Source organism: Felis catus, chromosome A2 (genome assembly GCF_018350175.1).
Source record: "Felis catus isolate Fca126 chromosome A2, F.catus_Fca126_mat1.0, whole genome shotgun sequence".
Classification (NCBI taxonomy): domain Eukaryota; kingdom Metazoa; phylum Chordata; class Mammalia; order Carnivora; family Felidae; genus Felis; species Felis catus.
The window spans coordinates 21,554,331-21,577,730 of record NC_058369.1 but is presented as its reverse complement, the minus strand read 5'-3'; the positions used below and the strand labels follow the sequence as shown (position 1 = coordinate 21,577,730).

General features: G+C 38.6%; 1 protein-coding gene across 13 annotated transcripts in view; it reads left to right on the top strand.

Annotated features, from left to right (window-relative positions):
* Positions 1-23,400, top strand: part of SFMBT1 (Scm like with four mbt domains 1) — a 135,082-nt gene that overhangs the window by 40,049 nt on the left and 71,633 nt on the right. The window contains exon 1 of one of the 13 annotated variants that reach the window (XM_045051373.1): positions 984-1,008. The exons of 11 other annotated variants lie outside the window; for them this stretch is intronic. The gene's annotated coding sequence lies outside the window, so the exon portion shown is untranslated. Of the gene's footprint in view, positions 1-983; positions 1,009-20,726; positions 20,789-23,400 lie in introns of those variants that run through there. One more of the 13 variants, XM_045051385.1, reaches the window with a different exon arrangement.

The window sequence follows — 23,400 nt, the reverse complement described above, 5'->3', positions numbered from 1 at the left end:
TGAAAATCAGAGGGCGCCTTGGTGGCTCGGTCATTTAAACCTCCAACTCAGGCTCAGGTCATGATCTCACAGAACCTGATTCAGATCCTCTGTCTCCCTCTCTCTCTGCCCTTCCCCTATGCGTGCATGCGCTCACGCTCGCTCGCTCTCTCTCTCTCTCTCTCTCTCAAAAATAAACATAAAGAGTTAAAAAAGTGAAAATCAGGATAAAACTACCTAAGTCATTAAAAGCAATTCATTAAAAAGAAGTAGAAAGAAATGCCCCTGAGTACTATGAAGGAAAATGTCCATGCTGTGAGAACATAAAACAGGAGGAACCATAAATTTCTGTTCCATTAACTAAATGTGACCTAGCAGTTGCTTCTTTTTTAGTTAAAATCCCATATTTATAACTTCAGAAGATGAGTTTCCAATGATAGACCAGTTTTTTTTCCTCTTACTTTTCTAGCTTCAACAAATTCATTGTTGAAAGAATACATGTTTGAATGAAAGAATTGTCAGAAATTGGAAATAGCCAGGTAACAGTGATGATCTTTTAGTCAATACATACTTGTTAAATAGCATTGATTTTCCAGAAAGACCTCTAAGATACAAACTGTGTTTTGGATGGAATACAGTGTAATCTTGGATGTTAGTCTTGGGAACCACCCATCTCACTCCTCAAAATGCAGCAGTCTCTCCAGTAGAGTAATAGCACCGTGAGTATCACAATGTCACTTACTGTGCATCCTTTTTATTTCTGTGTTTAAAACAATTAATGGTCGTGCTGCTGCTTCTTTGTTGTAACTTCTGAGAAGGCTGATTTATCAGTATAATTTTACTTCATGGTTTACTTTTTATTATGGCAATATTCAATACACAGAATCAGAAAATCCCATTACTGGGTTTCCACAGTTAGCAACATGTGGCTGGCTCATTTTATCTATACTTTCCTCTCTGACAGGTACACACAGTTTTGCCTCCTTCACTGCATCATTTTGCAGCAAATCTTGAGTATTACATTACTTTGTAAGTAACTCAGTATTTATCTCTAAACTTATGATTTTTTAAAACTATAACATCCTTTATCACATGTAAAAATCAGTTAATCTTTTTAATAGTATTAATATCCAGTTGGTATTGTCACTATTTTAAGTTCTTTTCTGTATGAAGATTGCAATTTGATTTGTGGTATTGGCTGTTATGCAGAACCTATAGAGGTTTTTCTCTTTTGAAACTAAGATATAAAAAGAATAGCTCTGTTTTTGGAATGAAAATGTAATATATTTTTGTAAAATATTTTGGGCAAAGACTCAAAACACACAAACAACCAGCTACTGGAAATCTACGTGTAAATAATAATCCTGATTAAATTAAACTTGACTTATTTTATTTTCTTGTTGTTTTTGTACTTAATAACCTGCATCTTGGGGAAAAGAGGAGGCTGTTTCGAGAATTTTTGCTCCAGGCTTAGCAAGCTGGTGCTGACTAGGTGCAGAGTTGTGGGCTCATCAGCCCCATGGCTATAGGGCTTTGGGTCGCAGGCAGTGGTCTTGGACTGTGGGGTTTAGGGCCCTCAGGACAGGCATCGGTTTTTGCCCCACTTATTCTGTGCAGGGCATTTCACTTAAATGAGCACTTACTGTATGCAATTAAACAGGAGAGAATACTTCCTAACTACTGAATGTGGAGTTAATTTGAAATAATAATTTTCTTGCCTTTGTTATAATTCAGAAATAACACAGTATACAGTGCAATTAATATTTGCAACTTTCAAAGAATAAACTGGACAGTGACACAGAAAACAAAGCTTAAAACAGGTGATGATCTTCTTTTCTCCACTCATTTCCTTCCTTAGCTAGAACAGTAGTGTGGTTTCTGTGTTAGAAATGAAGAGCGACTCATTGGTGAGAGCATAGGGAATGTGAGCTGCCAGCCACTTTCTATTGGATTCAAAATGTTTGAAAGTGAGAGATTCTCTGCTCAGGATGACCAGAGGATTTGGAAAAATTGAGGTTTCTGGAATGTTGATAAATACATACTTACATACATACGTACATACACATACACGTACATATATACACGCACCTGTTTGGGTGTTATAGAACCCCTTTCCCCATGTTGATATTATTAATTAAATTGAGTGTAATAAATTGATAAAATCAGACAACTATCACCATAATTTAGTTTTAGAATAGTTCCATCACCTCCCAAAATGATCTTCTGACCATTACCAATAACCCCTGCTTATGCCCTGGCCTCAGGCAACCACTGATGGCATTTTTCTCTACAGTTTTGCTTTTTGTACAGATTTCATATAAATAGAATCATACAGTATGTAGTCTTTTATGTCTGGCATATTTCATTTAGTATGATGTTTTTGAAATTTATCCCTGTTACTGCAAGTATCAGTAGTTCATTTTATTGCTGAGGATTATTCTGTTGTGTATGTCTTCACTAATAGGTGGCCATTTGGGCTGTTTCCAGTTCATAGCAGTGAGCACTTGTGTAAATGTTTTTTATGGATATGGTTTTGTTTTGTTTTTTAAGTTTTATTTATTTTGAGAGAGCAAGTGCCAGCAGGGAAGGAGCAGAGAGAGAGGGAGAAAGAGAATCAGAAGCAGGCTCCACGCACTGTCAGCGTGGAGCCCGATGTGGGGCTTGAACTCACGAACTGTGAGCTCAAGGCACCAGCATTGTGTGAGAACTGCAGTCTCTTTACATCCTTGTTAACTCTTGGTATTGCTAGTCATTCATTTTAGCCATTTTCGTTGGTATGTAATAATATTTCGTTGAGGTTTTAATTTTTCTTGATGACTAACGAAGTGTCTTTTCCTATGTTTCTTTGCCATTCATACATCTTCTTTGTTAAAGTCTCTATTCACGTTTTTTGCCTGTTTAAAAAAAATGGATTGTTTATTGAGTTGTAAGAGAGCTTTTATATACAAATCATTTATTGGCAGATAAATGTTTTGCAAATTTTCCACCCAGTTTGTGACTTTTTTAATGGTTAATATTTTATTCTATTATTATTATTTTTTAACTTTATTCATTTTGAGAGAGAGTGAGTGGGGGAGAGGCAGAGAGGGGGAGAGTGAGGCGAGAGAATCCCAAGCAGGCTCCACTGCCAGTAAGGAGTCTGACTCGGGGCTCAAATGCAATGAACCGTGAGTGAGATCATGACTTGAGCTGAAATCAAGAGGCAGGTGCCCAATCAACTGAACCACCCAGGTGCCCCATATCTTTTCTTTTTCTTAATGAAATCTTTGAATAGCAAAAGGTTTTAAACTTTGATGTAATCCCAGTTTGTTACATTTTCTTTATTATTTCTGCCTTTTGGAGGTCATATCTAAAAAAAATCTTTGGGGGCACCTGGCTGACTCAATCAGTAGAGCATACTCCTCTGGATCTTGGGGTCGTTGAGTTCAAGCCCCACATTGGGTGTGGAGCTTACTTAAAATAAAATTCTCTTTAAAAATAAAAAACAAAAAATCTTCACCAATCCAGGTCAAAAAGATTTTCTCCTATTTTTTTAGGTGTTTTATAATTTTAGCTCTCTTTTTTTTTTCTTTTGTAATTTTAGCTCTTACATTTAGGTTTATGATTCATTTTGAGTTTTTATGTATGGTGTGAAGTAAAAGTTGAGGTAAATGGTAAAGTTGAAGTAAATGGTGATGTCTGTCCTGTTCCTCTGACCTCTCTCTTGGATCTAGAAGCGCCATCCATCCAATTCTGGTTTGATTTTCTCCCCCCTGCCCCCAAGACTTTTTCATAGTTGGTGTTGTATTCTTCCATCAGGGGATACATAATGTTTCAGGTTGTCTTTTGTTTTGTGATTGATGTGAGCTGTTACTGATGGTCAACACTTAGATCCATTAATTGATTTTATTAGAGATTCTGTGATTCCCTCATCAGTTATTAGTTGGATTACTTTTGTTAAAAGAAACATCTCCTTCTCTTCTATTCTGTTACCCAGTGGTATAGTTGTGTATGATCTCTTTAATTACAAAATGCAGTGACTCTTAGCAAGTCGTTTGTGGTAGGTATTTTTTCTAATGCACCACTACCCAGTTGAATTGGTAGACAAACAGTTGCAACTGATAAGCAAGTTGAAGGTTTTTCTCTTCTCTCTGCATAAATGTCTTATGAACAGACCCTTCTGTTGGAAACTCTGTATAAGAGTATCCTTCTTGGCTTCTTCATTTGTAGGCAAAGACTGTGTGTATGGTGAATTATTGCTTTATAAGAGCAAATTACAATCTCGACCAATTTTTTTTCCAGCATAGTATTTTGTAATGAGCATATAGTAATTGCTTGCTTCTTTTTTTTTTTTTTACAGGCTTGATTTATGATGTTGCTGTCTCTTATGCTGCTTTATTGTTATGAAATGGTTTTCTGTTCTTTCCTTGATCTTAACTATAAATAAGAAAAGTTACAAAATTGATGTAAATTCGTACATGTAAATGTACTTTTACTATTATTACTTTTTTCACTTTTTGTATCTTAGCCATTAACTCCATTTTCACAATTCTTCCCAAATGGGATGATGTTTTTCTTCTTTGGCTGTCAGTGTATCTGTTTTAAACACTAATCTAATGTCACAATAACTTTGTAGCATGCTGTAAGTAGATACACTGTACTTCGGATAAAAGGGGCAGAGCTCAGTGAATGGAGGGGGGCAAGAGTGGAGAAGGTTTGTGTACTAGTTAGCCCTTGAAGGTGTAGAAGTTTAGTGCCAGCACCTAAAGTTATCACGTGTTTGGTAAGGAGCTGCTGTGAATGTAGCAGGTATTAAAGCAGTGCAGCGGAACAGATAGTCTGTGTCACATATACAATAATCCAGGTTTCAAAGTAATTTGTATTGAAGTGGACTTTAATATGTTATGTAATGTATCAGATGTAACAGATTTGCCACAAATAAAAAATACTGCCAAAATGGGGTGCCCGGCTAGCTAACTCAGTTGGAAGAACATGTAACTCTTGATCTTGGGGTCATGACTTCGAATCCCACGTTGGGTGGGGCTTAATTTTCAGAGCTGAGATGCTTTTCAATAATTATTTTAGTTTCTTGGCACTTTTTAAGTTAAAGGATGACTATAAGAAGAAGTATTGAGAGTTGAGACTGGAATCCCACCTAATAGGTGGCAGAACTATCCCCATTAATTTCACTGAGTAGACCACAGACTGAGCGCTTAGAGCGGCTAGGCATGGCACCATAGAGACTGAGGCAGGAGTGGGCCTCAGGTGCAAGTGGGCCCCTCTAGAAGGGTCCAAAGGTGCTGTGGTCATTTTTAAGGGGGAGAACTGAATTCTGGAATGTGTGTTTAGTTCTTTTCCCCTTCACGTTGTAGGGTATTCAGATATACCTATGATTTCTGTTAGTTTCTCCTGAAAGGTACCCTGGTTTTGCAAAATGATTGGCATTTTTTCTTTTTTTTTTTTTTTTGAAAGGCAGTGTTCAGACTTGGGAATCTGAAAATTTAAAAATCACAAACCGAGCTGTAACCACCTTAGATCTTGAGAATGGGCTTTTTTTTTTTTTCCTTCTGTGGCCTTTGTCATTTCCATTTAGCTCTCCGCTTCTACAGTTACAACCTCAGGATGCCAACTGAGATCCTGCCAAGAGAGCTAGCTTCTACCCAGACTCTGGGACTAATCTTCACCCCAAAGGAGATACATAAATGAATTGCTTAAGTGTGGCAATAACTCACTACTGCAGCCTTACTGTTGAGTACGGTTTCCAATAACCGGATCCTTGCCATTTCCCCTAGTTATATAATGATTAAGTTGGTGCCTTGAACTCCTGAATACCAGTGGCTAGATTTCATTCTTGAAACTTAATTTCCTCAGTATTTCTTCTAAGTCTCTACACAGGCCACCAGCCTATTTGCTTGTACCTGTTTATCATTCTGCATTATCTTGACCTGCATTATAAATTTTACTTTCTCACACCTAGTTTTTAGCTTGAGAGTTCGTTCTTATTCCTTTTTTTCTTTCTTGCACACATATATTGAGTATCTATTTGGAACTGGGCTAGAGAGAGAAAATAACCAAGTCCCTGACTTTAAGAGTAACCGTGGGTATCAACATCAACATTCCTTTTTTCTCCAATTAAAAAAAATTTTTTTTAATGTTTTATTTATTCTTGAGAGAGAGACAGAGCATGAACGAGGTAGCGTCACAGTGAGAGAGGGACACAGAATCCGAAGCAGACTCCAGGCTCCGAGCTGTCAGCACAGAGCCCGACATGGGGCTCGAACTCACGAGCCATGATCATGATCATGACCTGAGCCAAAGTCGGATGCTCAACCGACTGAGCCACCCAGGCACCCCATCCAGTTTTATTGAGATACAGTTGTCATATAACATTGTATTAGTCCAAGGAGTACAATATAGTGATTTGGTATATGTATATATTGCAAAATTAGGACCACAATAAGTTTAGTTAACATCAGTCACCTCACATTTTTTTTCTTACGACAGTAACTTTTAAGATCTACTTTCTTAACAGCCTTCAAATATACGATGCGATATTGTTAACTATAGCCACCATGCTGTATGTTACATCCCCAGGACTTATTTGCCCATTAACTGAGCGTTTGTACCTTTTGAGCATGTTTACCCATTCACACCCTGCCTCCCTCATCTCTGGCAACCACCAGTCTATCCTCTGAATCTATGAGTTTGGTTTTTTATTTAGATTTTATTTTATTTTATTTTTACATCTTTCAAAACACTTTTTTAATGTTTATTTTTGAGAGAGAGAGTGTGTAAGCAGGGGAGGGACACAGAGAGAGGGAGACACAGAATCTGAAGCAGGCTCTATAGGCTCTGAGCTGTCAGCACAGAGCCCGACGTGGGGTTTGAACCCACGAACCGTGAGATCATGACCTGAGCCAAAGTTGCACACTTAACCAGCTGAGCCACTTAGGCGCCCCATTTGGTTTTTTAGATTCCACATATAAGTGAGATCATACAGCATTTGTCTTTTTCAGACTTACTTCATTTAGCATAGTGCTCTCGAGGTCCATCCATGTTGTTGCAAATGGCAGGATTTCCTTCTTTTTTTATGGCTGAAGAGTGTTCTGTTGTGTAAGTACAGTATATTTTCTTTATTCATTAATCTATTGTTGGTTGCATAGGTTGCTTCCATGTCTTGGCTATTGTAAATAATGCCGCAGTGAACTTGGTGGTGCAGATATCTTTTCAGGTAGTGATTTTGTTTCTTTCAGATACTTAGAAATGGAATTGCTGGCTCATATGGTAGTGTTATTTTTAATTTTCTGAGGAACCTCCATACTGTTTTACATAGTGGCAGCACCAGTTTAGATTCCCACCAACAGTGCATGAGGGTTCCCTTTTCTCCACATTCTCATCAATACTTTCTGTCTTTTTGATAATAGCTGTTCTAACATGTATGGGGTGATATCTCATTTTGGTTTTGATTTTCATTTCCCTGAAGATTCATGATATTGAGCACCATTTCATGTACCTATTGGCTATTATATATCTTTTTTTGGAAAAAAAAAATCTATTTAGTTCTGTGATTGGTTGACTTTAAAGGAACACATTGAGAAAGGAACCGTCCTTTGTTCCATTAAGCCTGATTACCATGATCTCAGGATCAAAGTCTAATAAACTGAGCAAACTTAGCTTTGAAATATTTTGCCTGGTCACGTAAGTAGTAGGTTATTTAAAGTGAAATCATAGCCTGGTGGCTCAGTTGGTTAAGCGGCCAACTTTAGTTCAGGTCACAATCTCACCGTTTGTGAGTTTGAGTCCTGCGTTGGGTTCTGCACTAACAGTGGGGAGCCTGCTTCAGATTCTCTGTCTCTCTCCTTCCCTCCCTCTCTCTCAAAAATAAATAAACATTAAAAAAGAGAATTCTTTAAGAAATAAAATGAGATCATAATCATTTTAAGGCTTTAATTTATTCTTTTGTGTCCTGTTGGAATACAGATAAACTGAAATGTATTTCAGAGGAAGTCCAGGATGGTGAGGGAACTTAGGACCTGTCTTTGGAATAACTGTTAGTTCTCTCAGCTGTGTGAAGGGCTTTTGTGTGAGCAAAGGTACAGACTCATTGTGCGTGGGAAATACCTATGGGTAGAAGGAAGCCTTTGGGACTTGGGGCAGTTGAATGGAAAAACTTTGTGGTGAAGCAACTCAGAAGTGGTATAGATTGTCCCAGAAGGCACTTATGGGAGTTTTTTGTTACTGTGTGATTGGTGGTGTTTGACATAGAATAGATAACTTCTTCCACTCAAGGATGTGTAGATAGGTTCCTCCTCAAGGAACATGCTAGAGAAGCACCCTAGGTTAATGGAGAGGAGTTATTTGTGGAAATGTTGGGGCATGAGAATGGTGGATAGGTAACCACAAGACTATGAGGACCATTGGACTAGGTGCTACCTATTAAAGTTTCTTCCAGCTTTTAGATTCACCAATCTCTGTGGTTAGTGAAACAAAGGTTTTTTAAACATCTCCCAGGCAGTTGAGTTCATGTCCACGTGCAGTGTGTTGTATAGTTTCTGATGGCACGAAGCAAATGTCTGAAAAGGAGAGAGTGATATGAGCATAAAGTACCTAATTATTCAGGGGAGGAATGAGCAAAAGGAAAATGTTTACATATTAACTTAATCACTCGTCAATTGAGTAAAGTAGAAAAAATTTCCTCTTCAGCCTTACCCCCCCCCCCCCCCCATCAGTATCCCTCTGAAATTGCAAAGTTGGCCGGGCAGCCCTGGGGCAGTCATGTCTGTTTTGGTCGTTTTAATCATTTGCTTTACAGATGTCTCTGTTTAAGGCCAAAAATCCATAGTGTTTGTTACAGTTGGGAAAACTGTCTTGACAAGACTTGTTCATTAAGGTGGCTTTTTGAAGTCTAACTGGCAGTCTGGATTTGACATTTTGTTTAAGATTCGGGTAAGAGTAGTACTGTGCTGTTTGAATGGCTTATTGGTATTTTTTTTTTCTTAAAACATTGTTTTGAGAGGAATTTGAAGTAAGCTTATGACTTTTTGATAGTTAGATTTGACATTAAGCCTCCTCAAGCTTTGGGTTTCCTAGTCAGCAAGGATTGACTGAGTGTCCTGTCTCATCGTCTGGCTGGAGGCCGTGAAGTTGCAAACCTGATGTGGCTGAGCTTGTAGTCATCTTCAGCTTATCATTTTGGGTGGATTTAATGTGAGTTTAGACAAGTGAATTGAGTTTTCTTTTATACTTTATACTTTAATAGAGAATAGTACCGCATTTGTAATCTCACGTCTTGTAAGAAAATATTGAAGAAAACACATTAATGATTTTGAGTGTGTGCTTTTGAGTTGTGATGATGATGTTTTTCCTGGGTGTTTTAAGCAACTAGCTCATTTATTTTCTCAACAGTTTAAATACAACAATTAAAACAATAACCTTGTTCTGCCTCCCCCACCCACCCGCCCACTCCATTCCGCACTGTGGAATATAAATCAGAACAGTTTTCATATATGGTGCTGGAATATTTGCCCCTCTGAAATAGATATCAATAGCCATTTACTTGCCTCAAGCCCATCCTGTGTTAGTTTGCAAATAACAAAGGTTTGAATTCTTTTCAGCTTGCTTTGATGACTTCAGGCATCTGTCTCTGTTTCAGTTATAGTTTTATCTAAGGCCGAAAGAAGTTTTATATTTTATAAAACCTATTTTTTCCTATACAATATGAAACTTAGTGTAGCATAGTCAGTATTAGTAAGAATTGAAAATTACACAGATATTTATGTACTACACACTAGAAAGTGGAATTGGTAAGTGCTAATCTTGGAAAACTGTTAGTCTTTGTAGTACTGTATTTAAGTTTACTTAAATAATAATTTAATGGTAGGAAAAATACTGTTTTTAGAGAAAGAATAGAAAAGGGGAAGGGGAAGCATCATTTCTTGTTTAAAAGGGGCAGAGACTTAAGCAAAAGTTTCTGTGTATTTAACATAAGCACTTCTAGTTCTCAGAGGAAGTTTACCTAATAGATTAATAGATGTGGGTATTGAACTCTACAAAAGCAAGTAACAAGCTGCAACTCAGTTCTAATGCTGAACAAATCACAGGCTACAAGCACCCTGCTGATCTCTAGCGTAACAGGTAGACTGTTGTTCTGCCTGGTGGGGGTTTTGGTTTTACATCTTATGTATGAGTTTAATTAGTTTCCTAATATGCATAATTTAGGCTTTTTTTCCCCCTTATGTCTACATAGCTTTTTTGCACTGTATTATTTTACACATGTAACGTGTTCCAGTTTATCTCTAGTAGTAACCAGAGGTTTACTCCTTTCCTCGAAGCACTTATCTTAAAAGCTACTGAAGAGTTGTTTTGTTTTCTAAATAACTTATGCCTTTTCTAAATCCTTATCCTTGTTCCTTCTATCATTGTTATTAAATGTTGATCATGCTTCTTTGTGGTTTGTGGAGCGTGACCTGATGGCCCGAATTTGCAGTAGACAGTCGCCACACAGTTTCCCAGGGATGCCCCAGGCGGGCAGCAGCCTTGCCCAGGAGTGGGGAGACGTTCCCACTGATTGTGCTGTTTTGGTGCTTACAGTGATTTTGAGGGGTAGTAGCCTATCCAAAGGTCCTTGGCAGTTACAACCAATAATCTGCTTTTAGGGCCTTAAATGTCTTAAAACATCCTAATGAATTAATTGTACAGCGCATGTGATTATAGTCCAGGAGTCTTTAAAGTCTGACATAAAGCTTTCAAAAAAATACCTGTGTGCTTAATATTAGTAGAACAAAACAAAGCAGCGGAACCCCAAAGCTTCCTGCCTCAACATCACACCCTTGGTTGAAGGCTTTGAGAAGAGTAGAGGTTAAAGTTGAGTGAATGATCGGACGAAAGGCAGCCTCCCAGGGATCTGGAGACATTAGTCACTATAGCTTGCCTGCCACCCACTCTTCTCCAGGCCTCTGGGGGTAAGGAAGAAGCCTCTTCACTCCCTTGGGGGTGGAAGCTTTGTTTATGTGCTTTCCTGCTGATTCTAAGGTTTTTGATGGTGGCTGTTTATCACACTAATTCTTTTTTAGCCTTTTGACTGTTCTTTAAACTCCCTTTCCTTTCATTCCATCAAATAATAAAGAAATGTATGCTAATTAAAGCAAAGTTACTGTATAACTTTGCTAGGAAGAGTTAGAAGGGTATTTGGTAAGCAAAATGAGAGTATTCCAAGTACTGAGAGGTTGGGAATCATCCTTGAAATAGTATCTTCATTCTTCTACTAAGAGGTTTGTTAAAGCAAAAATAGCTAATCTGCACTGAGGGCTTACTGTGCCATAAACTTTTACATGCACTAATGGATTGAATAATCAGAGTAACTATGAGATAGGTGCCATTGTTAACATCTCCATTTTATAGATAATGACACTGAGGCATAAATTGGTGATACAACTTGTCCAAGGCCACACAGCAAGCAGGCATGCACCTGGGACTCATACCCACCAGTCTGGCTCCTGAGGCCTCATGCTTCCTTATCAGGACTGTCTGGTTACTTTTGATACGGTGTTGATCATTCTTACATCTTGATTTTCTGCCCTTTAGAAGGCTAAGTTAACCACTTAAAATTTTTTATTAAACATCCTGTACTTTTGGTTCAGTCACCTCTAAAATTTATGACCCCTAACTTCCTTAGCTGAAAAGACACAACTGTATGGGAATATAAGGGTGTAGACATATTTCTAATAATCTAATGAATAGGATTTATTAGGTGCCTACTATTTGTGTGGTGCTCTATTCTATGTAAATTCTGCTTTAGTCTTCAGAACCCCTCAATATATGTATATTCCCTATGTAACAGTTAGGGAAGCTGAGCTAGCAAAATGATAGCCTGGGGAACTTAAGCTGAGTCTCCTTTTTATGGTTTGTCTAGTCCATTATCGCTACTTGCCACTCCCCAGCTAGGAGTCTTGTCCATTGTCCAGAGAAGCATTTGCCCAAGTGGCGAAGACAAAGGCACAGAGTCAAAGAGACCTGGATTCCCTTCTGAGCACCTCTACTGGTTTTGCTGAGTGATGTTTTTAAAGATACTTACTGTCCTGAACTTTGGGTAGAACAAATTTAGTTGTACTCATTATTTAGCTTCTGTTGATTCTCATTCTCTTCAAGAGAATAGTCTGCTTTTAACGAAATAGAATTGGCTTTTATGTTACTTCCAACAGTTCATGTACCAGAGAATTTGCAATAAAGTAACACATCTAAGGCCACTAGGAATTTAGAGGGAGAGAGCAATGTGGACTGTCACACTGAGGTTTGTTTTGGCCTCATCTGATACAGGCTTTTTTTTCCTGGAGTGTGTATGTGTACTTGCTGTTTCCTCTCATTGACCTGCCTTTCTGATTTCTAACGTAGTTATCAGGGAGTTTTCAGACCCTCCCTCTTCCCCTCACTGGGGGCTACCTATAATGAGATGAGCACATGGGTAACTATTTGGAAGGTGAAGACAATTAAGTAACGTTCTAGGCCTGATTTGAACTTCTGGATCTTTTCGGTTTGTGGTCAATTCCTTAACCTTGAGCTAAGAACTTGAAAAACATTTGGAGGCCTTTATTTCTGGTTTCTGTTTATTCGGCCTGTAGCTGAGCTCTACAGTTAAACTATATTAGTGTCTCTTGGTCTCTTGACGATCAGTCCCTTTTAAGTATTATTCTGTCCCACTGCCAGACTCCCTTCTAGCTTAATGTAAATTTGATTAACTGTCTGGGAGTTTTAGGCCACCTTTACCAGATATCCAAATTACAGTCATGTGACTTATTCTTCTTGCATGGTAATTGGAGGGAGAATAGGGGAATAAGGATATCAAAATTCATGAATAGTTAAAAAATGTTCATTATTTTATTCCTAGCTCTGACTTTCCCTTTTTACCTTTCACGATAGTTTTGTTTTTAATCAGATTTTGAATTTTGATTTAAATTTTCATTGACTACTTCTCTTTAAACATATTCCTTAGAGGTATAGCAAAATTAATACTAAACAGGCACTTTCTCTTTCAGTTAGCATGCGTGCGGACGCATGCACACACACACACACACACACACACACACATATTTTAAGTTTATTTATTTTGAGAGAGACAGAGGGAGCGGGGGAGGGGCAGAGAGTGAGAGAGGGAGGAAGAGAGAATCCCAAGCAGGCTCCACACTGTCAGTGCAGAGCCCGATGTGGGGTCAGAATCCTCCCCAGCTGTGAGCTCATGACCTGAGCTGAAACCAAGAGTCGATGCCTAACTGACTGAGCCACCCAGGCGCCCCTGCACACATACATTTTTTGATGAGACATCGAAAATTGCTTATAATAAGTATGATTGCCTGCCAGTACTTTTTGCATACATATTCTTTGGTATCAAGAAAAAGAAGTATGTATGTGTTTACTTGGCCATATAGCAAAAACTGCTTGGTCTAGAGGTGCAATATATACAATTATCTGAATATTAGTTTCAGTTACAGTTACAAGTTTTACAATTTAAAAATGGTTCTACCAAAGTTGGGGTTCAGTAATTGATCATTTTAATTTGCAGTTCATTAATTCAACAGATATTAATTGAGTGCTAGCTATGTTTTAGGAGCAGGGACATTATTAGTCTCTCTGCTGCCCAGCACAGAGCCTGGCATCTGATAGGCATTCAGGAATATCAGTTGAATGAAACGATGCATGTCCTCATGGAGTTTACATGCTGGTGTTATACCCACATCTAGCACTGAAAGAGCCCCAAGAGAAGTAGAATGCGTAATCCATATATTAAAACTATCTTTCTTCTCTCATTGAGAGTGAGGGTATATTTCCCAGAAGCTCCCCAGCATACTTTCTCTTCTTTTGTAGCCAGGACCAGGTCATATAGCCATACAGAAGACCCAGAACACAGTTTTCTGACAGCAAGGAGTGGACTGACTGAGTGCAGTCCATTACGTGGAACGGGGCTTTGCCATGCTAAACAGATGCAGGATTCAGGGCAAGGGGAAGAGAGAGGGAAGGACTTAGCAAGGCTACTCGGAGTGTGATTTACAGAATTGGAGAGGTAGATGTGGACTGAGCTTAACTTTGTGCAGAGCTATGAAGAATGTAGTTTCTTGGTGCATACAGAGGTAAACTGGAATTTTAACCTCTTTGTGAACAAACTTTAATCTTAACACTCGAAGCAAAAAAGTGTCATAAATTACATAAATTCTTTTAAATCCTTTTCTCTGGAAACACTTCAAGATTAGTTTATCATGTCACTTAAAGAATAAGGGCCTTCTGTTTTTCTTTTCACAAGTATTCAGTAATTCAGAGATTTTATTTTAATTAGGCTTTTATTTCATAGGAACTAGTTTAAGGACCTACTAGAATAACATTTCAGAAGAAGTTCATAAATGGTAACACTTAGGTGCCATCCAGACTCCTGGCTATTCCCCATTCTACTAGAACAATATAGAGCTTTGTAGTTGAACAAATAACAAACAAAAGAACTAGAGTGTAAGTTATGTGGAGCCATCACATTATGGTACAGGAGACACACCTCACAGTCGCCCTCACTGCCTGATCTCTGAGGAAAGCCTGGATGGAAGTCTAGAGGGGTTCAGGCTCTGGAGTCAGACTGGGGTTCACATCCTGCCCCTGCTGTTTGCTTACTAAAAGAACTGACAGGTTATTTCTTTTCTGTGAGCCTCAGTTTCCTCATCTGTAAAATGGGGTTCCATGTATAGGCTACATAGAGTGGTTAGGATTAAATAAGATAGAATTTGAAAATAGTTAACACTTATGCATACCATATATTATCAGCAGTGTTTTATTTACTATATAACACACAAAAAGTACTAGGCACATACACAGTAAGTACTCATATAGGACTTCTTTTTTTTTTTTTTTTTTAGATAAATGGTTAACAACCATTTGTAGGGTTAGAATGATCTGTCATTTGACATGAGAAGGCTGAGAAACAGCCACTATGAAATTACACAACAGTTTCAAGCCTTTTCATAACTGAATGTAGTCTATTCATGTAATCATTTTATAATATTGAAATTGGTACACTTTTGGCAGTGTTTATGTTGGGGAACTAAATACCTCCTTATTTAATCAGAACAGAGACCTATTGACTATTTCAACATGTGCTCATGTAACTGGCTTCTATAAATAAAGTCATCATCCATGAAGAATGTGACAATATTCATACTCTAGAACATCTACCATTTCTCCAGTTTATAGGATAAGGATAAAGAAATGATTTTTATGGAGTATTACTCAGCAATCAAAAAGAATGAAATCTTGCCATTTGCAACTACGTGGATGGAACTGGAGGGGATTATGCTAAGTGAAATTAGTCAGAGAAAGACAAAAATCATATGACTTCACTCATATGAGGACTTTAAGAGACAAAACCAATGAACATAAGGGAAAGGAAACAAAAATAATATAAAAACAGGGGGACAAAACAAAAGAGACTCATAAATATGGAGAACAAACTGAGGGTTGCTGGAGGGGTTGCGGGAGGGGGGATGGGTTAAATGGGTGAGGGGCATTAAGGAATCTACTGAAATCATTGCTTCATTATATACTAACTAATTTGGATGTAAATTTTAAAAAATAAAACAAAGTTAAAAAAATGATTTTTAAATGCTACTGTCATATCTTGGTACAATGAAAGATCATGTCAGAACGATGATTTTGTAATCTTGGTATGTGGTGCAGAGTACAAATATTGTCACTATTAGCAATTGCTGAGGGAACAGGGCTGTGAAGTGGTCCTACTTATAGCTGGAACTAGGGATTTATAAATTGGTTGACATGAGATTTCCAACATCATTATAGTATGAATCAGTTTTAAAAAATTATTTATGCTTGAAATTTTTGAAAGACATGTATTAAAGAAGGGTTAGAAAAGTTGACATTGAGGTGCTTTTAATGGAAAATTTATGGGTGTTGAAATTAGGATTTTAAACACTAAAACAGCATAAGTTACTGAATTGGTGTGATGAAATGCCTTCATGGATGATCGATCAGTAAACCTAACGGAAAGAAAGGTGAAGTGTGAGAGAGGGGACTGAAGCTGACGAGAAGGTTTCCAAGGTGCGAAATAAAGATTGAAGCCATTCTAGATATTTTAAAGAGTTTTTATTAAGCTTGAATGAATTATGGCATATGAAAAGAGCTCATAAGTTGGAAGCACTGTTCATATAAGGAGTGTTAATAATTACACTTTTGTTGATTGAAAAAAATTTTCCTGGAAACTCAAAGAAAGAAGCTTTAATGATGAAGAAATTAATCCTACTGCCCGATTCTCCATCGGAACCCCTGATTTTTCGTTCTCAAACCACTCCTCCTCTAAACCTTTCCCCTAAGTGGCAGTTTCATCCTTTCTGTGGCTTAGGCCAAAAACTTGGGGGTCAGCCCAGATGCTGCTCTTTCTCTCACACCGCACATCCAGTTTTCCTTCTACCCTTCTCACCCTTTTCACCGATGCTCTAGTGGATCTGGCCACTAACACGCTCGCTGGGATTGTTCCAGGATCTTTCTTATTGATCTTCCCGGGCTCCTTGCTCACTTCACAGTCTATTCTCAACACAGTTGCACAGTGATCCTTTTGAAAGGGAGGTCAGATTATGTCCCTCCTCTGCTCAAAGCCCTCCAGTGTCTGCCTCAAAACCCAGATCTTCACAGCAGCCTACACGTTTGTGTATAATCTGGTCCCTGGTACCTTTCTGAGCTCATCTCCTGGCATCTTTGCCTTGATCCTTCTGCTCCAACAGCAGTGGCCTTGAAAGTGCTACACAAGCTCCCACTTCAGGATCTTTGTGCTTTCTGTCTGGAATGTACTTCCCCAGGTACCCTTGGGTGTTGGCTAATGTCACCTCATCACTAAGGCCTCGGTACTCTTTCGAAAGTAGTAACTCTGTGTCCTCCTTCCTTGCCTCATTTTTGCCCCTGACATTTATTTACATTCAGCATACTATATACTTTATTACCTGTCTCCCCACACTAGATTGTGAGATCTGTGAGGGCAGCACCCCCCATTCCCCCCATTTGTTTACCTAACACAGTATGTGGCAGATAGTATGTGCTCAGCAAATATTGATTGACTAATTGCAGTAACATTGCAGTTCATTAGTATCACTGCTGTTGACTCATAGAGGCTTCTTTGAACAAAATCACTGGTAGTATCTGTTAATACCAGTTCTAAAAAATGGTAGTACTAATTCTAAACACTCATATTTAATAGTGGGAAGTACTGCATTATATTTCCCAGCTTCCCTTGTAGTTAGATGGGGTCATGTGACCGAATTTTAACAATAGAATGTGGGTAGAAGCCCTGGATCAAGAAAACCTACATGAATGATCCCTATGCTAAATGATTTGGGGAACCTGTGTTGAAGATGCAGCGCTCTGGGTCAGAAGGCGCTTGGCTCGATGAATTACCATGTAGAGGACAGTTGCCTACTCTTCAGGAACACCTGTTTGGGCTTTCGCTGAGTGAGAAATAAATATCTGTTGGATTAAGCAACTGTAATTTGGAATTTATTGGTTAAAGCACAGCATTACCTTAACTAAAACAAACCGGTGACAGCTAAATTCTCCTTGTTCTGTTGGATATCCAGATGGTACCCAGATTCCTTGTCCTCAGCTTCTGTATTTGAAAATGGAAATAATGTTATTTTAAAGCACAGGTGTGTTCTTCTTTTAGGTTTATTTTGAGAGAAAGTGCATGCAAGAGGGGAACGGGCAGAGAGGGGGAGAGACAGAACGCCAAGCAGGCTCCATACTGTCAGAGCAGAGCCTGATGTGGGGCCCAAACCCACCAGACAGGAGATCATGACCTGGTCTCACCTGACCCTGAGCTGAGATCAAGAGTCAGACGCTCGACTGACTGAGCTATCCAGGCGCCCCCACAGTTGTGTTCTTAATACAGATGACTTTATTTTTTTGCAACTCGATCAAGATACACTTCACATACCATGAAATTCATTCATTTAAAGTGTACAGTAGTGCAGAGTGTTTTTTTTTTTTCTTAACGTTTATTTATTTTTGAGACAGAGACAGAGCATGGGCAGGGGAGGGGCAGAGAGAGAGGGAGACACAGAATGTGAAGTAGGCTCCAGGCTCTGAGCTGTCAGCCCAGAGCCCGACGCGGGGCTCGAACTCATGGACCGCGAAATCGTGACCTGAGTTGAAGTCGGCCGCTTAACTGACTGAGCCACCCAGGCGCCCCCAGAGTGTTTTTTTTTATTATTGAAGTATAGTTGATATACAATGTCGTACTAGTTGTGTACTAGCTGTGTACAACACAGCTGAATGGTTTTTATTCAGAGTTGTAGGGCCGCTGTGACAATCTAATTTCATAGTATTTCAGTAGCCCCCTGAAGAAACTCTGCATAGTGGTAGTCTTTCCCTCTAGCTCTTGGCACCCTCACTACTCTACCTTCTGTCCCTATGGACTTGCCTGTTCTGGCCATTTTATACAACTGGAAGCATACAATATGTGGCCTTTTGTGTTTGACTTCTTTCACTTGGTATATTTTCAAAGTTATCCAAATTATAGCATGTATCAGTACTTCATGCCTTTTTAAAAAAACTTTTTAATGTTTATTTATTTTTGAGAGAGCGTGCATGAGTGGGAGAGGGGCAGAGAGAGAGAGAGAGAGCGGGACAGAGGATCTGAAGTGGGCTCTGCACTGACAGCAGAGAGCCTGACGCAGGGCTCAAACTCATGAGTTGAATCGTGAGGTCATGACCTGAGCTGAAGTCAGATGCTTAAGTGACTGAGCCACCCTGGTGCCCCTCTTTCTTTGAAAATGTTATGCTTCAGGGTGTCTGGCTGGTTCAGTTGGTTAAGTGTCTGACTGTTGATTTCGGCTCAGGTCATGATCTCAGGATTTGTGAGGTCAAGCCCTGCATTGGGCTCTGCACTGACAATGCAGAGCCTGCTTGGTATTCTTTCTCTTCCTTTCTCTCTGCCCCTTCCCTGTTCACGCTCTCTCTCAAAATAAATAAACTTTAAAAAAATGTTATGCTGCTTATTTCTTTATCTTCTTTGGGTATTAAATTTTTTTAATGCTTATTTATTTTTAAGAGAGAGGGATAGGGAAAGACAGAGCATGACAGAGGAGGGGAGGCAGAGAGAGAGAAGGAGACAGAATCCAAAGCAGGCTCCAGGCTCTGAGCTGTCAGTGCAGAGTCTGATGCGTGGCTTGAACTCAGGAACCACGAGATCGTGACCCAAGCTGGAATCAGTTGCTTAACCGACTGAACTACCCAGGCACCCCCTCTTTGGATATTTTTCTGAAATAGATATTGGAAATGGAATTGCTTGGTTTGTACAGAATGCAAGTTAAATTTTTTTATGGAATAAAATTTCTCTCTAAAAGGGTTATACCCATTTGTGCTCTTCAACTAGTAGTGACAACATCCATTTCTCCGTAATTTCACCTATATTGGATGTTATTAATCTTTTATTTTTGTCAATCTGAATGAAAAATACCTCATTTTAGCCTTTGACATTGAACATGTTTTTGTATGCTTATTGATCATTTGCATTTCTTCTCTAAAATTCCTCTTTGTACCTGACTTTTGTTCTCTGTTAGGTTTGGCCTTTTTTTTCTTTATTAATTTATAGATGTTTTCTGTTATTATGACTGTTAATCCTTTATGTCTAATATATGCTGGAAATATTTTCTTCTAGTCTATGGCTTGGTTTTTATATAATGTATTTACTATTTTTTTTTTAATGTTTATTTTTGAGAGAGAGAGAGAGAGAGAGAGAGAGTGCGCGCGTGCATGAGTTGGGGAGGGTCAAAGAGAGAGGGGGATGGGATTGGAAGCTGACTCTGCACTGGCAGCAGCAAACCCAATATGAGACTTGAACACACAAATCGAATTGTAGATCATGACCTGAGCTGAGGTTGGACGCCCAACCTACTGAGCCACCCGGATCCCCTTAGGGCTTGGTTTTTAAAGTTGTTTATGCTGTCTTTCTGCCAGTCAGAAGTTTTAAATATTTTTAAATGTTTCATTTTATGGCCTCAATGCTTGAGGATGTCTATGCTGTCCCAGGGTTTATAACCATATTCCCATTTTTTAAATTTGTTTGGAGTCTTGTTTTTCATGTTTTGCTCTTTTAATTTGCCTGGAATTTATTTATGTGGCAGCATGAAGTAAGGATCCAGTTTTTTGCCTCTCAGAATGGATAGCCAATTCTTTAATTCCTGTTTTACTGATGTATTTGTCTTTTCTTGTACTAGTATCATACTATTTTAATATTTTGATAGAACTATCTCATCATATATCATCTTTTACAAAAATGTAGCTGGGTTGTACATTTTCTCCTTTAGATGCATTTTAAATTAGCATTTTAAAATAAAATACCCTTTTGGGATTTTTATTGGAAAGAAAAACATTTCTCTAACACAACTTCTTAAATTTTTTTTAACATTTGTTCATTTTTGAGAGACAGAGACTGAACACAAGCAGGGGAGGGGCAGAGAGAGAGAGGGAGACACAGAACCCGAAGGAGGCTCCAGGCTCTGAGTTGTCAGCCCAGAGCCTGATGGCAGAGCTTGAACCTGCGAACTGTGAGATCATGACTTGAGCTGAAGTTGGATGCTCGATTGACTGAGCCACCCAGGCACCCCCTAACACAACTTTTAAAAAATGTTTCTTTCTTTATTTAGAGAGAGAGACAAAAGGGCAGAGAGAGGAAGGATCCCAAGCAGGCTCCGCTTTGTCAGCACAAAGCCCGACGGGGTGTTCAATCTCATGAACCGTGAGATCATGACCTGGAGTGAAATCAAGAGTCCGATGCTTATCTGACTGAGCCACCCAGGTGCCACTTCTCTAACACAATTTTTAATGGCCATGTAGTATTACATTGTATGCTTATGCCATATTTTACTTAAAAATTTCTCATTGTTAGTCTAAAACCACACTTTTAAAATACCGCCTCATAATTTAGCTTTTTAAATTGAAATATAATTGAGATATAACATTGTGTTAGTCCAGGGTGTACAACATAATGATTTAATATATGAATATATTGCAAAACGCTGACCACAGTAAGTTTCAGTAATACTTGTCACCACATATACAAACTTTTTGTCTTAGGATGAGAACCTTTAAGATTTACTGTCTTTTGAAATACCCGATACGGTATTGTTGACGGTGAGTCATCATGCTGCACTTGATATCTTTAGGACTTACATATTTTTTAACTGAAAATTTGTGCCTTTTGATCACCGTCACCGATTTTGTGTGCCAGTCACCAATCTGTTCTTTGTATCTATGAGTTTGGGTTTGGGTGTTTTGTTTTTATTCCATGTGTGAGATCATATGGCATTTGTCTTTCTCTGTTTGACTTATTTCACTTAGCATACTGCTCTCAGGGTCCATCTATGTTGCAAATGGCAGGATTTTCTTTTTTGTGGCTGAGTAATATCCCATTGTGTGTGTATATGTGTGTGTATACCACATTTTTTTTTTTCAACGTTTATTTATTTTTGGGACAGAGAGAGACAGAGCATGAATGGGCGAGGGGCAGAGAGAGAGGGGGACACAGAATCGGAAACAGGCTCCAGGCTCTGAGCCATCAGCCCAGAGCCCGACGCGGGGCTCGAACTCACGGACCGCGAGATCGTGACCTGGCTGAAGTCGGGCGCTTACCGACTGCGCCACCCAGGCGCCCCATACCACATTTTTAAAAATCCATTCATCTATCAGTGGACACGTAAGTTGCTTCCATGTCTTAGCTATCATAAATAATGCTGCAGTGGATATGGGAGTTTAGATATCTTTTTGAGTTAGTGTTTTTGTTTCCTTTGAATACCCAAAAGGGGAATTGCTAGATCATATGTTATTTCTAGTTGTAATTATCTGAGGAACCCCCATACGGTTTTCCACAGTGGCTGCATCAATTTACATTCCCACCAACAGTGCACAAGGATTCCCTTTTCCCACATCCTTGTCAACGTTTGTTTTCTTGTCTTTTTGATAATAGCTTTGTAACAGGTGTGAGGTGATACTTCATTGTGGTTTTGATTGGCATTTTTCTCATGATTAGTGACGTTGAACACCTTAAAAATTTAGGGTATTCTTGAGTTCTGGGTATTGTTTAGAAGTTCTTTTGGTTTTATAAATTCATTAGTACTGATTTGTTCAATTGAGATAGACATGCCCTGTGTTGGGTTTACATAACCATGGAAAAGTTCAATTAGGGTCAGATTTAATTTAGATGATGTGAGTGGCTAAGATTGACTTTATTAGACTTAATTTATTTTTTAATCTCCCTAGTTAGACACGGAGCAGTGGGTTAAAAAACAACAGCAATAAACAACTTAATGAAACAATGGAAGATTTCTATCCTTAATAATCAAATTACATTGACATTTGACAGATGGAAGCAAAACATTTAATTTAGGGAGCCTGTCAGATAAGATGTATACAAGGTCAGGGAGTGATGATGGACTATGGGAGAGAGTAAAAAGCCAGCAGGGATCTATATCTGTTGGGGAACAAAAAACCACCGTGACTCTACCACTAGCATTTGCTGTAAGGGCATCTACTTTGCAAATATGCCCAAAATGGAGCATCTAATTTGCTGAATTGTTTGCATTTACCATATTTAACAGCATAGTTGAAATTGTTACTGGACTTCCATCTGTTAAGTTGAGGGATAGGAGTGAAAATTCAAACATTTCAATGGGAATTTTCCTTTTAACTACCTCATAAATAACCTACTGAATTAAAGTGTTGTTTTTTTTGTTTTTTGTTTTTTGTTTTTTTTGCAACTACTATATGTACTGGATACATATCTCTGGAATCACACTGAGTTCCTATCCTTCTTCCTAAGTGCTTTAAGAGTTATTTATGTTGGATTTGTTAAATCATTTGGCTGAGGATCCATCCTACAGAAATCTCTGTTGCATCATTGTAACTTTTCCCATGTAATAAATGGTCTTACTCAGTGTTTAATCTTAGCCTTCAAAACAAAGTGCATCAACGTGAAGCCTGGTAGTAGAGGCATAGGGTAATATAAGCGCCCCTCACTGAAATATTCTAAATAAGATGAGCAAGGTTCAGATCAGTTAGTTCATGATAACTTATTTAAATGAGTAACTCTAATGTGTTCTGGTCACCACAAGAGAAATTATCACCAAAATCAGTGATAAAATGAACAAAGACAGTAAAACAATTTAATATGAATAGGAAATAAATGAAACAAAAGGAAATAATGAAAAGTGAGTTAAATTTCCATATTCTAGGGGCACCTGTGTGGCTCAGTCGGTTGAGCATCTGACTTCAGCTCAGGTCATGATCTCACTGCTCATGAGTTTGAGCCCCATGTCAGGCTCTGTGTTGACAGCTCAGAGCCTGGAGCCTGCTTCTGATTCTGTGTCTCCCTTTCTCTCTGCCTGCCCCCCGTTCACACTCTCTCTCTCTTTC